General features: G+C 40.7%; 1 protein-coding gene across 17 annotated transcripts in view; it reads right to left on the bottom strand.

The window, feature by feature from the left end:
* The window catches only part of Tank (TRAF family member-associated NFKB activator), a 76489-nt gene that overhangs the window by 52780 nt on the left and 11323 nt on the right, over window positions 1–12386 (bottom strand). For 9 of the 17 annotated variants that reach the window (XM_087649299.1, XM_087649335.1, XM_087649349.1 and 6 more), the window contains exon 1: window positions 9070–9132. The gene's annotated coding sequence lies outside the window, so the exon portion shown is untranslated. 17 annotated transcript variants of the gene reach the window in all.

Genomic DNA, 12386 nt, shown 5'->3' with positions numbered 1-12386 from the left:
TCAAAAATCCTATGGGCCCAGGCAACTTAAGTTCTTTGTTTGATTGGCATCCCAACAATGAAGGAAGTAAAAAGCAGACAAGAAATGTCAGGGTGTACAAGTGCTTTCCTGTTCCTCATAGAACACTGTAAGGACTAGCATGGAGTCAGACATATATTTGCCAGATGCTTTATATAAACCACCTGCTTTGCAAGCTTTCTGTTGCAGCAGCACATATTCTGGTGCTTTGGAGAAAAGAAAACCCAACTTCAAAAAGGTGCATAAGTTACCTAAGGTCACAGAACTAGAAAATTAAAGTACTGGGTGAACATTGATCTCTGATGTGAAAACACAATCTTTAGTTCTTTGTTGCTTATTTAGTCCTGCTTTTTTGTTTGTTTGTTTGTTTGTTTGTTTGTGGGGGTGGGGGTTTCCTGGCTATCCCGGAAGGCCAGGCTGGCCTCAAACAAAAGACATTCACCTGCCTCTGCCTCTTGAGTGCCGAGACTAATGACATATGCCACCATGCTTGGCCTACCCCACCCCCTCCTTGTTTTCTTTTGTTTTCCTAGAAGACAAAGTCTTGTTATGTAGCCCATACCCTCAGATCACCATCACCTTTCTTTGGCTTCCCAGGTGCATAGTCTTTTAAAATAAACTTTTCTTACTCTCAGACATAATAATGGAAGTCTGTTTTCTCTGGAGCCAGTATTATGCTGCTAAAGGAGTCGGCCAATCCTGGATAAAGGACGTAAAAATCAAGAGAATGTAGTGGTGCTTAGGAGATCACTAAGCCTTGGGGATATCGGTACGAAACAGTTTTGTACCTCCAATAATCTACTTCCACCAGACTGAAAAACCACAGGCCTAATGGTAAAAGTTCTAGCATATCCACCTACAGTGATCTGTAATTCTTCAAGCTCGCCTTTGTTTGTTGGGAGAGTTAGGGTGTAGGGAAGGCTCCTCCTGGGTCTCCCCACTGCTGAGCCTTCTCAGTAAAGTTTGTTAGGCCTTTCATTTGCAGTGAGAGACCAAGTCAAACCTAATGCAGTTGCAGATGTCAAAAGCATCAGCCTTTTCTACTTTGCCCTGGAGAAGAAGGGCACCAGCCTTCCCCAACATCGCCCAGGTATGAATAGTAAGAATTCACAATCTATTAAAATAGAGACTACTTGAGTCCAAGAAAGAAACGCTCCATCTTTTCTGTATCTCAACCATAGTTCCTCTAATTTTAGTATCAGGTTCAAAACCCAGAAAAATCAGTCAATAACAATGCATATACATAAATAAGACTCTTTCTACTCTCAGTTTTGGATGGGTTAGGCAGACCTTTCATGTTTTCCTTACTCAAAAGAAAGTGGGAAAGAACCATCATTCCTAATATTGATGATCATTTATCACTTCTAGAACTATCTAAGAAGGAATCAGCCAATTTCTCAAATGACAGTTTGCATTTCTAATCTTACTTTCCATGTCATAAACTTTAGTTATGCCACACTAAACAATTTTTATATTCCAATTATGCAGCTAATACAAAAAAACTTATTATATTTCCAACAATGTCAAAAAGTTTTGTTCTGTGTTTTTTTTTCTATAATCCAGCTAGCTAAAATTATCAGATAAACAAAATAGGACATTTATACCAGCTGAACTAAAGAGTCTCAGAGTAACACTCTAAATGTTAGAACCTGGTAGAAATGTGCCTCCCCAGGGAAGAGAGAGGCAAAGAGTAAAACAGACACAGAAGGAACACCCATTCAGAGCCTGCCCCACATGTGGCCCACACATATACAGCCACCCAATTAGACAAGATGGATGAAGCAAAGAAGTGCAGGCAGACAGGAGCCGGATGTAGATCGATCCTGAGAGACACAGCCAGAATACAGCAAATACAGAGGCGAATGCCAGCAGCAATCCACTGAACTGAGAACGGGTTGAAGGAATCAGAGAAAGAACTAGAAGAGCTTGAAGGAGCTCGAGACCCCATAGGTACAACAATGCCAAGCAACCAGAGCTTCCAGGGACTAAGCCACTACCTAAAGACTATACATGGACTGACCCTGGACTCTGACCCCATAGGTAGCAATGAATATCATAGTAAGAGCATCAGTGGAAGGGGAAGCCCTGGGTCCTGCCAAGACTGAACCCCCAGTGAAGGTGATTGTTGGGGGGAGGGTGGCAATGGGGGGAGGATGGGGCGGGGAACACCCATAAAGGAGGGGAGGGAGAGGGATTAGGGGGATGTTTGCCCGGAAACCGGGAAAGGGAATAACACTCGAAATGTAAATAAGAAATACTCAAGTTAATTAAAAAAAAAAAAAAGAAATGTGCCTCCTAAGAAGGAAATATTTTATAAGACCACACCCATGACTTTCAGTTTTGCTTCACTTCCTTGTTTTCTCCATAGTACATGGGGATGTATGTGCTAGGAGATCTTGTCACTATGTAAACAACAAACTGTGTACTTAGACAAATCTAGTAGTATAGCCTACTACACATCCAGGCTGTTTGCCAGGTAGCAGCATATATGGTCTATCTGGCCATCAGGAATTTGTCCGTACTTTCTTTTTTTTCTCCAAAACTCCTTATCAAATACAAGGGACTCAAGTATATTACAGAATAGTTTAATAGTTTAGGCTTAATGACTGTTTACTCTGCAACATTTAGAGGACAGAACATCAGAAGAAAAACTGGGTATATGATTTTCTACCTCTGAGCTAAATATAAATATGGCACTTACTCGGTACTTAGGCACATGTGTGATACTCTGCTGTGGGTTTAATAGAGTTAGGGTAGAGTGAGAAAGAGAAGGGAAGAGGAGAAAAGAAGGGGAAGAGGGGAAAAGACAGAAACACTACACATGTGCTCCAAACTGGCTTCAGACTTGTTACTCTCCTGTCTCGGCCTGCCAAATGGTGAGACTGCAGGCAATGGGCCACCTCACGAGTTACGTTTAAGAGGTCTCAGTAGGGGCCATGTTAGAATCGAGAGTCTGAGAAGTGAGGACATGTAATTTTATATGTTCCTATTAATTGGTTCTAATAAGTCATATATATCAGGGCCATCATAGATGAGAAAAACTACAGAGAATGTTTGTATTCAGCATGCTACGTGAAGAGGACAAGTACAATTATGTAGGGGAAGAGCAGCACAAATTTTTATATACAAGTTGTGAGACATAATTTGAAAGAAATAACTTTAAACTGTTGAGAAATGTCACAATCCAGTAACATTTCTGGTTTAGGGACAGTCATGAAATTATGATACAGAAAATATTGCATAATAGTCATTAAGCCTAAACTATTAAACTATTCTGTAATAACAGCTGATTTGTTGACTGGCTCAACTAATTTTCTTCAAGTAATTTAAAAGAACAGGTCTTTCATACTGAGAGGATGGAAGTCCTTGATTTCCATCTTGATACCGAGCAAGCCTGCAGCAAAATTACTTAACTGTATGTGGTCCATTGCTCAAACAATTTCCATTCTACTGCAAATATTTCAACAACTGATACTTTTAAACTTGCTAAGTAAAACAGAATTCTTATTAGTTTTCTTAGTCTAGTTAATTTCAAGTAATTCCCTACTTCACCAATTTAAAAATTAAACTTTACTTCTCCCTGTTAACACCTTTTTGCATGTGTATGTGAAGGAGACGTATTGGTGGTAAGTAAAAGTTATTGATACTTAACCTATCATTATAGATTTTTATTTCTGAGAGAAGAAATGTCAAGTCATTGTCTAGGATATTTTTTTGTGAGAAAATCAGCAATATTTATTCCTCCAATTTCTTTCCCTCCAAAACAAGAAACAGAAATCCCTTTAAAACTATTTTTTTAAGTCCCTTTAAAACTGCTGTTGTTGCTGGACCTTGTGGTACAAGTGTGTAATCTCAGCTAGCAGGAAGGTGGAGATAGGAGGATCGTAGGTTCAAGGCCTGCCTAGCTTACAGTGTGAGATCAAGGCCAGGATATGAAACCAAAGCTCATGGAATTAAACCCAAATAGATGAGAGGGTGGGGACATCAATGATAACAGAGCAGAGAACTGCTCTACTGATCTTAGCCAAACACTAATCCTGCACACAAAACAAAAAATGAAGTAGCTAAAAGAGTGCTATTAAGTAAAACACAACACTTTTTTTTATCCCCTTCTTCAAATAGAAAGGTGTTGCTTCTTCTGCATAGCAAAGTTCTATACCCTGAAGGAAACTATCAATTTCATTCTATTGTTTTTAGCTTCCCATTTTTGCTGGGAAACTTATTTTAATGGTAATAAGCAAGTTGACACCGCGCTATAGCCAGATTGCACAGGCAGCTTAAAGGAAATGGGTGAGAAATTACATACTATTTAATATGAAGTGAAAAAGTACCAGGACAGTTCAGGATAAAGATACATATGTGTGTTACATATGCATGGAGCAGTGCTTTAAGGATTGGTTACAAGCCAATCACTATACAAAAACTGTCTTAGAATGCTGTGATAAAACACCACGATCACAGACAACTTGGGGAGGAAAAAGGGTTTGAGTCCACATCACAATCCACCATTAAAGGAAGTCAGGACAGGAACTCAATCAAATAGGGTAGGAACACAGAGGCAGGAGCTGATGCAGAGGCCAAAAAAGCCATGGAGGAGTGCAGCCTTGCTCCTCATGGCTTGTTCAACCTGCTTTCATGCAACACCAGCCCAGTCGTAGCACTACCCACAACTGGCTGGGCCCTCGTACATCAATCACTAACTTAAAAATGCACTGCAGGCTTGCTTGCCCATGGGCCATCCCCCTGGATGCATTTCTCAGCCAATGTCTCCTCTGCTCAAATGACTCCAGCTGTGTCAAGAGGCCCTAAAGCTAGCCAGCACTTTTTAACTAACCCTTTATTCTTGATACATAAATTACGATGCTAACCAATCTATGTTATGTGTATGTATTGTGTATGATTCTACGGTGTCAGCTCTCTCCTTCCAACTTACTTAAATGGACACCATGGTTCAAGCTGAGGTTACCAGGCTTGTATAGCAAACACCGTTACTTGCTGAGCCATCTAGCTAGTCTTTGAACAATTAAGCTGAAATTTAAAAAAATTATATATGGGTATAAATGAGGGGGGGGCGTGTACAGGTTGTAAGTCATGGCACATGTCTGAAAGGGAGAGAACGACTTTGGGAGAATTGATTCTCTCTTTCTACCATGTGGGTTCTCAGGATCAAACTCAGGTCACCAGACTTGGTGGGCAAGCTCCTTTACTTCCAAAGTCATGTAGTTGGCCCTAGAATTACTAACTTTTATAAATGATTATATCAGACAGTTTCTGATTACTTTCAAGAATCATCTTAGGCAGGTAATGAAGCTTGGCAATATATATCTGAAAACATGGAGGATAATGCCATGACACTACTCTGAATAGAATGCAGGCATTCTAGTGAACGGTTATTTTGATTCATGACTAAATTTTCTACAGTAAAAAAATAATTATTGGGGCTGGTGAGATGGCTCAGTGCATAACCCACATAAAAAGCCAGGTGAAATACCATTCCCATGGTAAAATGTGATAAATGGTCCAAAGCTGGGTCACCTAGACTGGAGTATACACAGCTCCACAGAGACAAGACCTCACTTTAACAAGGCAGAAGGTAAAAACAGAATCCTGAAGGCAGTCGCTTCTGACTTCCACATGTGTACCATGGCATACACATGCTAAGTTCATGCCCCTCCCCACAAATGCAAACACAAAAAAATGAATTTTGAAAAAATATATTGACAAGTTACCACATAAAATTTTTAAAAAAATCATATTCATATAAAAGTAAATGGAAAATAAAAATGGTCTGCCAATACAAAACCACTATTATGATTATAGTTATTTATCTTTTGTCTCTAACATTTTAAAGACATAAATATTATAGGGTGATTTAAACTCATATTTCTGTTCAGTTATGTCAAGTGAAGTTTGTATTTTTATCTTCTTAGTCACTATTCTATTGCTGTGAAGAGACGTCATGACCAAGTCAACTTAAAAAAAGAAAAGCATTTGATTAGGGGTTGCTTACAATTTCAGAGGGTTAGTTCATGAACATCATAGCATTTGGAGACAGTACCTGAGAACTTTATTTAAATCATGAGTCTCAGCAAGATAGAGAAATAGTGGGGGCGTTTTGAAACCTCAAAGCCCACCCACACTGCCATACCTCCTCCAACAAGGCCACACATCATAACTGTTCCTAAACAGCTCACCAAGCTGGTGACTAAAGGTTATTCTCATTCGAACCACATTCCCTTTGGAATTTATACTGTCATTTCTCCTCTGCTTGCTGTGCTAAACTTCAATAATTGAAGGAAAAGAGGAAGCAATCAGAATAGGTTTAAAAAAACTTTTAAAATCAAGATTATGAACTCTATTTAGATAGGGAAACCAAAGGACTGTATTTTGGATGGATAGTTAATGCAGTACAAAAACAAAATCAAAATCAAAAACAAAAACTGAGGAGTGTAGACTAGGCAAGAATACCAGGTTCTAAGCAACTGAAAATATGCATTTCAGGCCTTTGTAATATGTAACATATTTCAACCCCTAATCTTTAAAAAGATTAAAAACAACAAAACAAACACCTAAAACCTGTGACAAAATACACATTACACACAGCTTAAAATTAGCCATGGTAAAACTTTTCTTCTTCTCCTCCTCCCCTCCTCCTCCTCCTCCTCCTCCTCCTCCTCTTCCTCCTCTTCCTCTTCCTCCTCCTCCTCCTCCTCCTCTTCCTCCTCCTCCTCTTCTTCTTCTTCTTCTTTTTGACAACAGGTTCTCACTTAGAGACCTGACTATCGTGTAAAACAGGCTGGTCTTGAACTCAACGGAGATCCGGCTCTGTCTCCTAGTCCTGGGGTTAGGCATGTGCCACCATGTCTGGCTTTTCTTTTAGACAAGGTCTCATGTGGCCCAATCTTCCTACCTCAAAAAGTAATTAATTTTCAGGAAAAGAACTGATTGACTTTCTTTCCTTCCTTCCTTCCTTTCTTTCTTTCTTTTCTTTCTTTCTTTCTTTTTCTTTCTTTCTTTCTTGCGTGTGTGAGTGCGCATGAGCCCACGTGCATGTGTAAGAGTCAGAGGATAAGGTTGTGGGATTAGTTCTCTCCTTCTACAATGCTGGTCCAGGCTTAGTGGTAGGCGCCTTTACTTGCTAATTCAACTCACTCCCTTAACCCACTTTGTAGTTTTGTTTCTGTTGCTATGATAAACACTATGACCAAAAGCAACTTGAAAATGAAGGGGTTTATTACATCTTACAACTCAAAGTTCATAACCCATCACTGGGGGAAGTTGGGATGGAAACTCAAGCAGGAAGCTGGGGCAAAGATCATGGAGGGGCGGAGGGGCGATGCTTACTGCTTTGTTTCCCCTGACTTGCTCATTCTCTCCTACAAAGTCCAGGCCTACCTGCCCATGGATAATAAACTCGGAGCTGGCAGGACCCTCTCACATCAACCAGCAATCAAGAGAATACCTCACAGACAAGTCCACAGGCCAATCTGATAGAGACTATACCTCAAATGAGAACTCCTCTTCCTCGTATGTCTGCTTTTATCAGGTTGGGAAAAAAAAAAACCTATGATACCATTCATAAGAATAAATATGTATCTAAAGTTTACAAGAATAACTTCAGATATTTAAAATGAGCCAAGTACTAAAAAGAAATTATTTCAATGATTTTCGGGAGGACAATAATCTTGGATACAAAACCTAAGCACTTAAAGCCACATGACTAATAGTTCTTTAAAGTATTTGGCACATATCATTCAGAGTTACTATATCTGTATCTTCCTCCTGAGTCCTCGGATTAAAAGCATGGACCACCATGCCTGGCAACGACTGTACCTTTAAGAAAAAAAGACGAGAAAAAAAAAAGCAAACTTTGGAAAAGTAAACAAAGCAAGTGAGAGGGTGTACACAGAAAGCAATGATCTCATTTTCAAAGGGAAGAAAAAAAAAAAAACACCATGAGCATGCGCCTTTAAGAGATGTGGAAGGCTTTGTCTGACCTGATTGGAAATGTTTTAGCAGGGTGGTTTCACTTTCTCCTGTATCATTTGAGGGTTCAGGGCTCCACTCAAACGGGACAAAGTGACTTTTGACAAGAAGGTGGTGCTTGTTTTTCTGCTAAATGTATATACTCCAAGTGGCAAACGGCGGGGTGTTTACTTCTATCATTTCACTTTCTATCCTATAGTTTCTGCTTCATGATAACTTCTCAAAAGTATCTGAGAGAGAGAGAGAGAGAGAGAGAGAGAGAGAGAGAGAGAGAGAGAGAGAGAGAGAGAACGAGAACCCAGGAAGGCTGCTTAGCGCATCCAGCCTAACAGTGAGACAGCCTAAGTGCTCTCGTACAGACAGCATTTTCCCCCTTGTTTGGATTTCTTGACAAGCACCGCTTTTGTTTGCTGTTTGTTTGTTTTTGGTGTATAACTCGTTGCCAGTCAGTTTACACCACGGTGGGGACTCTACCTAATGACTGGGTGTCTAGTGCAGGTGGCTGGCTACTTCTGCACTTTGCGCCTTGGCCACCCATTCTCTCCGGGACTTGTGGGGGAAAGTTACCCAACTCATTGACAAGACTATGATGACACTCCACAGGAAAGCAGAGACGGGAATTGTGCAACTCCCGAGATAAACAGAAAGGGCCTATTAAGTGTTCGAGGGCATAACCGCCAGGGCGACCTGCTTCTGCGAGTCAGCCTCTCTCCTGCAGGGAAGTCAAGGACTTTGGGGTACCCCGTGCCCCAACACCGCAGGCCGTGCCGCGCTTATTTCTCGCCCCGGGAAGCAGCTAGGAGAGAGGCAGTCACCCAGCCACGGTGGGCGGGGGACCGTCGTCGGGAAGCCGAGGTCACCGGCCGGGAAAGCCCCACAGGGTCAGCTCGGGGACAGGGACCCGCGCTTTCTGTGGTTCAAAATCCCGCTGTAAACTGGCTGTGGCCGCTGCTCCGCTTCTCCCGAGGAGACTTCGATGCAGCGCATCCCACACCCACTCACACACCCCTGTCCTGTGTCCCCGGGCTCGGCCAACCCAGACACCCGGTCTCCGTTTTTACTCACAGTTGAGGGTTTCCGCCGCGCGCTCTCACGCTACAGGTCGCCGGTGCCCGGCAGAACGACTGCAGCCGGAAGTTGCTTTCCGTTCCAGTTCAGAGGGCAGCGACTGCGCTCTGAGTCATTAACGTTTCACCTTCCATCCTCAGGGCCAGCCCCGCCCACGTCCCGCCTCTTCAGTAAAGCCCCACCCACAGAGCCCCGCCCCACCAAGCTCCACCGCAGCCCCGGGCCATAGAGGAAATACATTTGACAGCAAGAGAACCCTAAACATAGGTCATTTGTTTAAAGGTCATGTCAGTGTCTTAGCTAGAATTTTGAGCAAACAGTAAATATTTACCCTATATGTAATTAGAGAACCACTCAGAAAAACTTGACATATTGTGAAATTCCTGTTTAGAGCAGGTAGGGGAAGGCCCAGGAAATTACTGGTTTTCACCAGATCCTTATGCGAATTAACTGAGTTGAAGGCCACAACTTGAGAACTGTTACACATACGCATCAGTTTAGTGTTTCCCCCCACTCGTTATACTTACCAATAGATATATTTGCTAAATAAAATTCAATTTTTAGTAAATTTCCCATGGATTAAAAGTTTCTCATAATTCTATTTCCAGACATGTTTGAATGATAGCTAAGAGAGAAGTTTCAGATGGACGCAGTGAGAAAAGCGTCTTTTCCGTGTTAGAACAAGAAGGTCGGGTTCTGGCTGCCACACTTTCTCTCTAGTTCAAGAATTCAAACACTTGTCTGTTTCCAGCCGGGAGCTTGAATATTGGGGACAACTTTTAAAATGTAAACCATAGTTTAAAACAATTTTAAAACTTACATCAGCGGCAGTTGGTCGCAGAAAACGTGAACAAGGTCCAAACAATCAACCTGCTACCACAGTAGTGGGAGGGGTTCACGAACTCATATCCCAAACCTGTCTCCCTGAGGAGGGATGGATCTGAGGGGAGGAGGCCAGTTTTATCTAAGGTGTGGCCCATGCTTCAGTAGACGACACTATGTCTGAATTTATACAGGCAGCACAAACCGGACTTGGTGGTCATTTGGGGGTAAAGGGGCACAATGTTGGGAGAGGGGGTGGATCTAGGAGAAGTTGAGGAGGATATGATCAGAAAACATTGTGGGGCCGGAAAGATGGCTCAGAGGTTAAAAGCATGATTGCTCTTCCAGAAGACCCTCCTCCAATTCCTAGCACATACATGACAGCTCACAACTGTCTGTAACTCCAGTTCCAGAGGATCCAATACCCTCACACAGATATATATGCAAGTAAACCACCAGCACAATAATTTTTTTTGAAAAAGGAAAAGAACCCATGATTTTTTAAAAAAAAAATTGTAAAATGTTACTAAAATTTTTAACAAGCAGAACTTCCCGTCTATAACATTTGGATCAAGTAAAAAGAAAAATTGCAGTAAGTCATCAAGTTAAATGTGATACAGCACTGCTTACATGAAATCAAACCAAAATGCTTTGCTTTCTCTGGAGCAGGTTTAGGTGCGAAACAAAATCGATAGGAAGGTCTAGAAATTTCCAGCATGCCCCTCATCCTCTCATATGTGAATTTCCTCCGTGCTGGGGCTGAAAAAAACTGCTAGAAAGAACAGTGTCCTCGTTTTCATGAGGAGAAAATGATCGACTCCTTAAGGCAAATGCAATTCAAGGAGTATGAGAGATGGTGTGCATTTATTGTTAGGAAACTGCAAAACTGCTTGTGTTAGCACCAGTGACCAAGGAAAGTTTCAATGCTTGCCAGCATTCAGTGTTTTCAGTATTCTAGATTTACAGTTTTTGTTTTTGTTTTGATTGCTTTAACTGATGGCTTCTAGGAGAGGAAGTGTTTTCTTTAAGGGCATGGCCTTTGACACGTGGGTTTTCTTTGCAGATTCTTACATTTGTTGTTCTTTTTTAAACAGATCTAGATGGCCAGGAAACCTCTATGTAACAAGGCTGTCCTTGAACTCACGGACATCTGTTTGTTTTCTGTTTCCTGGGTGCTGGAATTAAGGGAATAAGAGACCGTTGGCCACCCAATAATATCACTGGAAGAGCAGAGATTTCAAATTTTAATGGAATCTAGTTCATTCAGCACTGGTTTTGAGTACACTCGAAGTTCCTTGTTGAAGTTATAGAATTAATAGTACATTCAGAACACAAGGCTGACGACATAGGCAGTTAGAAATATAGATGTGCTGCAAACTTTGAATACGGGAAATAGGCATTTCTTAAGCACATTTTTCATTTTCCATTCCCATGATGTTTAGTCACGAAGAGAAATGACTGTGCATGTGTAAAGGTCCTGAATGCAGACAGAATTGTTTAAAATAGATGATTTTTAAATAAAAACAGTGATATATATTTTCTTTTTTCCTGCAATGATTATCATTTTCATCAGCATTGACATACGGTAGGTTCAATGAGATTAAAAATATAGTGTTGTGGACATCTATATATAGAAGAATGAAACTAGATCCATATCTCTCACCTGCACACACACACACACACACACACACACACACAGAGAGAGAGAGAGAGACACAAATCAACTCCAAAAGAACCAAAGTCTTGAATTTCAGAACTGAAAGTCTAAAATGGTTAGGGGAAAAAGTAGAGGGGATCTAGGCTTAGGCAAGAACTTTCAATGGGACTTTATTTGCTCTCAAAATAAAGCCAATAATTGACACATGGGATCTCATGTTAAATAAGCCTACAGAATGGGAGAAAATTGTTTTACCTATATTTGACAGTGGATTAATATCTAGAATATATAATGAACTGAATAAATTAAACATGACAACAATCCAATCAAAAAATCAGCTGACAAAATGGACAGTGCTCAAGGGATGAAATACAAATGGCCAATAAGCATATAAAAATGTTAAATGTCATGAACCATCAGAAAAATAAAAATTATAACTATATTGGCACTCCAACTTACCCCATTCAACATGGCAGCTATAAGAAAAACAAATAAAACCAAAATGCTAGCTGGCAAGATTTGGACAAAAGCAAATCATTATACACTGTTGGTAGGAATGTAAATTAGTCCAGTCACTACAGAAGTCAATACAAAGGCTTCTCAGAAAACTAAAAGTTGATATGGCCCAGCTATATCATTCCTGGGTATTTACCTGAGGAACTCCAAGTTGACATATCGTAAAGATACCTGCATGGCAATAAATATTGCAGTTTTTTTTCACAGTATCTATTATAGAACAAGGTGTCCAATGACAGAGAACGTACGAAGAACATAGATTTTTTTTTAAGTTTTAGCTTCATTTGTGTTTCCTAGATTTTAAATAAATACATAATGT

The sequence above is a fragment of the Rattus norvegicus genome, chromosome 3 (assembly GCF_021556685.1).
Source record: "Rattus norvegicus strain SHRSP/BbbUtx chromosome 3, alternate assembly SHRSP_T2T, whole genome shotgun sequence".
NCBI classification, from domain to species: domain Eukaryota; kingdom Metazoa; phylum Chordata; class Mammalia; order Rodentia; family Muridae; genus Rattus; species Rattus norvegicus.
Note: the sequence above shows the minus strand (reverse complement) of the source record. Positions and strands in the feature narration are given on the sequence as shown.